Here is a 6583-nt window from a genome sequence, read left to right on the forward strand (position 1 = left end):
TCACAATAGCAAAGACTTGGAATCAACCCAAATGTCCATCTGTGACAGACTGGATTAAGAAAATGTGGCACATATACACCATGGAATACTATGCAGCCATAAAAAAGGATGAGTTTGCGTCCTTTGTAGGGACATGGATGCAGCTGGAAACCATCATTCTTAGCAAACTATCACAAGAAGAGAAAACCAAACACCGCATGTTCTCACTCATAGGTGGGAACTGAACAATGAGATCACTTGGACTCGGGAAGGGGAACATCACACATTGGGGTCTATCATGGGGAGGGGGGAGGGGGGAGGAGGGAGGGATTGCATTGGGGAGTTATACATGATATAAATGATGAATTGATGGGTGCTGACGAGTTGATGGGTGCAGCACACCAACATGGCATAAGTATACATATGTAAGAAACCTGCACGTTATGCACATGTACCCTAGAACTTAAAGTATAATAAAAAAAAAAAAAAAAAAAAAAAAAAAAAAGAGCAGCTTAAGTGATTGAGAGGAATTCACACGACACACAGTAGTTTCACAGAAAGCTTCCTCCTTCTGTTTTTTTTCTGAGGATATTTCCTTCTCCATATTCTAAAGCGCGTTTCCAAATATCCTTCCTCAGGTTCCACAGAAACAGTGATTTCAACCTGCTCAATCCAAAGAGTAGTTAAACCCAATGAGATGAATACACATATCACAAAGCAGTTGCTCAGAAAGCTTCTCTCCAATTTTCATTGGAAGACATTTCCTTGCTCACCATAGGCCTCCGGGTGCTACTTAATATCACTTCGCAGATTCCCCAAAGACAGAATTTTCAAATTGGGCAATGTAGAGTGAGCTTTTTCTCTCTGAAATGAATGCACATATCAGAGAGCGGTTTCTTGGAACGCTTCTTTCTGGGTTTTACCTGAGGATATTTCACTTTTCGCCATAGTCTTCAATGCGCTCCAAAATATCACTTTTTCGTTATTACAGCAACAATGTTCAAACACTGCCTTATGAGATAAGAGGTATCAATTCGTGAGTGGAATGCACACATCACAAAGCATTTTCTAAGAAACCTTGTCTGCAGTTTTTATCTGAAGATATTTCCTATTTCACCATATACCTAAATGTGCTCCCGAACATCCCTTCTTGGATCCGTCCATGACAGAGTTTCCAAACTGCGTAATATTAAGAAAGTTTTATCTATGTATGATGGATAAACATATCTATCACAAAGCATTTTCACAGGAAGCTTCTTTCCAGTTTTTGTCTGAGGATATTTAATTTTTCATCATAGCCCCCCATATACTCCCGAATGTCCCTTCCTAGCTTTTTCTCCAAAAGGAATTCCCCTCCTCTATGAGAAGAAAGGAATAACTCTGTAAGTGCAATGCACACATCACAAAGCAGCTCCTCAGAAAGCTTCTCTCTAGTTTCTATCTGAAGATATTTCCAAGCTGCATAATATAAAGAAAGTTTTATCTATGTGAGATGAATAAACATAGCAAAAAGCAGATTCACAGAAAGCTTCTTTCCAGTGTTTATCTGAAGATATTTCCCTTTTCACTATAATCCTAAATGTGCTCCTGAATGCCATTCGCGGATCTGTCCATGATAGAGTTTCCAAGCTGCGTAATGTGAAGAAAGTTTTATCTATGTGAGATGAATAAACATAGCAAAAACAGATTCACAGAAAGCTTCTTTCCAGTTTTTCTCTGAAAATATTTCCTTTTTCACCATAGTCCTGAATGTGCTCCCGAATATCCCTTCGTGGATCCGTCCATGACAGTGTTACCAAGCTGTGTAAAGTAGAGACAGCTTTATCTATGTGAGATGAATACCCATATCACAGAATAGCTTGACAGAAAGGGTTTCCCCGATGCTGTATGAGCAGAGGTATAACACTGTGTGTAGAATGCACACATCACAAAGCAATTCCTCAGAAAGCTTCTCTCCAGTTTCTATCTGAACATATTTCCTTTTTCACCATAGGCCTCAAAGCTCTCTCGAATATCCCTTCATATGCTAAACATAAACTGTGTTTGAAAACTGCTCAATGAAAAGAGAATTGTAACCGAGTAAGAGGAATTCACACGACACATAGCAGTTTCACAGAAAGCTTCCTTCTGGTTCTTATCTGAGGAAATTCTTTCTCCATATTCTAAAGATCATTTCCAAATGTCCCTCCTCGCATTCCTCAGAAGCAGTGATTTCAAACTGCTCAATCCAAAGAATGGTTTAACTCTATGAGATGAATAAACACATCACAAAGCAGTTGCTCAGAAAGTTTCTCTCCAGTTTTTATCAGAAGACATTTTGTTGCTCACCACAGGCCTCTGGGCGCCAGTTAATATCCCTTCACAGATTCCTCAAAGACAGAGTTTCCAAAGTGCTCAACGTAGAGTAAGCTTTAACACTGTGAAATGAATGCACAGATCAGAGAACAGTTTCTTGGAACACTTCCTTTGGGTTTTATTTGAGGATATTTCACTTTTTGCCACTTTTTGCCATAGTCTTCAATGTGTGCCGAAATATCCTTTTTTTCAGTTTTACAGGAACAGTGTTCAAACACTGCCTTATGAGAAGAGAGGTATAGCACCCTAAGTGGAATGCACACATCACAATGGATTTTCTCAGAAAGCTTCTCTCCTGTTTTTATCTGAAGATATTTCTTTTTCACCACAGGCCTGAATGTGCTCCCGAATGTCCCTTCGCCAACCCATCCATGACAGAGTTTCCAAACTGCGTAATATAAAGAAAGTTTTACCTATGTGAGATAAATAAATATCACAAAGCCGTTTCTAAGAAATCTTCTTTCCGATTTTTGTCTGAGGATGTTTCCTTTTTCACCATAGCCATCCATATACTGCCGAATGTCCCTTGGTAGATTTTTCTCCAAAAGGGATTCCCCAATCCTCTATGAGAAGAAAGGTATAACTCTGTGAGTGGAATGCACATGTCACAAAGCAGTTCCTGGGAAAACTTCTCTTCAGTTTCTATCTGAACATATATCCTTTTTCACCCTATGCCTCAAAGCTCTCCCGAATATCCATTCACAGACTAAACACAGTGTTAGAATGCTGCTCAATCAAAAGATAAGCTGAAGTGTGTGAGTGGAATTCACACGATACAGAACAGTTTCACAGAAAGCTTCCTTCTGGTTTTAATCAGAAGGTATTTCTTTTTTAACACAGTGTAAAGAGCATTCCCAAATGTGCTTTCTCAGGTTCCACAGAAACAGTGATTTCAAATTGCTTAATCAAAAGAATGTTTTAACTCTATGAGATGAATAAACCCATCACAAAGCAGTTTCCCTTTTCATCATAGGCGCCAATGTGTCCCCGAATATCCGTTGGTACCTTTTTCTGCAAAAGGGTTTCCCTGATGCTGTATGAGAAGTGAGTTATAAAACAGTGAGTGGAAGGCACACGTCACAAAGCAGTTCCTCGGAAAGCTTCTCTAGAGTTCCTATGTGAAGATATTTCCTTTTTCACCGTAAGCCTCTAAGTGCTCCTGAATATCCCTTCGCACGCTAAACATAAACAGTGTTAGAAAACCGCTCAATGAAAACAGAAGCTTTAATGAGCAAGAGGAATTCACATGACGCATAGCAGTTTCACAGAAATCATCCTTCTTGTTTTTATTTGAGGATATTTCTTTCTCCATATTCTAAAGAACGTTCCCAAATGTTCTACCTCAGATTCCACAGAAACAGTGAATTCAAACTGCTCAATCCAAAGAATGATTTTTTCCTATGAGATGAATGCACACATCACAAACAGTTGCTCAGAAAGCTTCTCTCCAGTTTTCAAAGGAAGACGTTTCCTTGCTCACCACAAGCCTCCGGGAACCACTTAATATCCTTTTGCAGATTCCTCAAAGGCAGAGTTTCCAAACTTTGCAACGTAGAGTAACTTTAAGTCTGTGAAACGAATGCACATATCAGAGAGCAGTTTCCTGAAACGCTTCTTTCTGGATTTAATTTGAGGATATTTCACTTTTTGCCATGGTCTTCAACGATCTCCAAAATATCACATTTTCGGTTTTACAGAAACGGTGTTCAGACACCGCCTTATGAGAAAAGAGGTAAAACTCCCTGAGTGGAATGCACATATCACAAAGCAGATTCTCAGAAAGCTTCTTTCTAGTTTTTATCTGAAGATATTTCCTTTTTCACCGTAGTCCTGAATGTGTGCCCAAATGTCCCTTCACGGATACTTCCATGAAAGAGTTTCCAAGATGCATAATGTTAAGAAAGCTTTATTTATGTGAGATAAATAAACCAGCAAAAAGCAGATTCACAGAAAGCTTCCTTCCAGTTTTTATCTGAAGATATTTCCTTTTTCCCCCATAGTCCTGTATGTGCTTCTGAATGTCTCTTCACGGATCCATGCCTGACGGAGTTTCCAAACTGCATAATGTAAACAAAGCTTTATCTATATGAGATGAATACACACAGCACAGAGCAGTTTCACAGAAAGATTCTTTCCGTTTTTTCTCTGAGGATATTTCCTTTTTCACCACTTACGTCCGTATACTCCCGAATGCTACTTGCTAGCTTTTTCTCCAAAAGGGATTCCCCAATCCTCTATGAGAAAAAAGGTATAACTCTGTGAGTGGAATGCACACGTCACAAAGCAGCTCCTCGGAAAGCTTCTCTCCAGTTTCTATCTGAAGACATTTGCTTTTTCACCGCAGCCTCTAAGTGCTCCCGAATATCCCGTCACACGCTAAACATAAATAGTGTTAGAAAACCGCTCAATGAAAAGAGAAGCTTTAATGAGCAAGAGGAATTCACACGACACAGAACAGTTTCACAGAAAGCTTCCTTATGGTTTTTATCTGAGGATATTTCTTTCTCTAAAGAGCATTCCCAAATGTCCTTCCTGAGATTCCACAGAAACAGTGATTTCAAACTGCTCTTCAAAAAATGATTTGACTCTATGAGATGAATACAGATGTCACAGAGCAGTTGCTCCGAAAGCTTCACTCCAGTTTTCAATGGAAGGCATTTCCTTGCTCACCACAGGCCACCGGGCACCATTTAATATCCCTTTGCAATTCCTCAAGACAGAGATTCCAAACTGGGCAATGTAGAGTAAGCATATACTCTGTGAAATGAATGCACATATCAGAAAGTATTTTCTAGGAATGCTTCTTTCTGGGTTTTATTTGAGGATATTTCACTTTTCACCATAGTCTTCAACTCGTTAAAAAATATCACTTTTACGATATTACAAGAATAGTGTTCAAACATTGCCTTATGAGAAAAGAGGTATAACTCCCTGAGTGGAATGCACACATGACAAAGCAGTTTCTCAGAAAGCTTCTCCCAGTTTTTATCTGAGGATATTTCCTTTTTCACCATAGTCCTGAATGTGCTCCCGAATGTCCTTTCGTGGATCTGTTCATGACAGAGTTTCCAAGCTGCCTAATGTAAAGAAAGCTTTATCTATGTGTGACGTATAAACATAGCAAAAAGCAGATTCACATAACTTTCTTTCCAGTTTTTATCTGAAGAGATTTCCTTTTTCACCATAGTCCTGAATGTGCAATGGAATGTCTCTTGTGGATCCATCCATGACAGAGTTTCCAACCTGCGTAATGTAAATAAAGATTTTTCTATGTGAGATGAATACACATATCACAGTCAGTTTCACAGAAAGCTTCTTTCCAGTTTATGTCTAAGGCTATTTCCCTTTTCACTATAGGCGTTGATATGCTCCTGAATATCCCCTGGTACCTTTTTCTCCAAAAGGGTCTCCCCAATGCTGTATGAGAAGAGAGGTATAACACTGTGAGTGGAGTGCACATGTCACAGAGCAGTTCCATGGAAAACTTCTCTCCAGTTTATATCTGAACATATTTCCTTTTTCACTGTAAGCCTCAAAGCGTTCCCAATTATCCCTTCACAGGCAAAACATAAACAGTGTTAGAAAACTGCTCAATGAAAAAAGAAGCTTAACTGAGCTAGAGGAATTCACATGACACATAGCAGTTTCACAGAAAGCTTCCTTCTGGTTTCTATCTGAGGATAATTCTTTCTCTATATTCTAAAGAGCGTTCCCAAATGCCCTTCATCAGATTCCACAGAAGCAGTGATTTCAAACTGCTCAATCAAAGGAATGGTTTAAATCTATGAGATGAATACACATATCACAAAGCAGTTGCTTAGGAAGCTTCTCTCCAGTTTTCATCTGAAGACATTTCCTTGCACACCTCAGTCCTCTGGGCGCCACTTAGTATCCCCTTGCAGATTCCTCAAAAACAGAGTTAACAAACTGGGCAATGTAGAGTAAGGTTTAACTCTGTGAAATGAATGCACATATCGGAGAGAAGTTTCTTGGAATGCTTCTTTCTGGGTTTTATTTGAGGATATTTCACTTTTCGCCATATTCTTCAATGCGCTCCGAAATATCACTTCTTCAGTTTTACAGGAACAGTGTTCAAACACTACCTTATGAGAAAATAGGTATAACTCCCTGAGTGGAATGCACATCAGAAAGCAGTTTCTCAGAAAGCTTCTCTCCAGTTTTTATCTCAAGATATTTCCTTTTCCACCATAGTCCTGAATGTGCTCCCAAATGTCCCTTCACGGATCTG

This window comes from Rhinopithecus roxellana, chromosome 8 (assembly GCF_007565055.1).
Source record: "Rhinopithecus roxellana isolate Shanxi Qingling chromosome 8, ASM756505v1, whole genome shotgun sequence".
NCBI lineage: Eukaryota > Metazoa > Chordata > Mammalia > Primates > Cercopithecidae > Rhinopithecus > Rhinopithecus roxellana.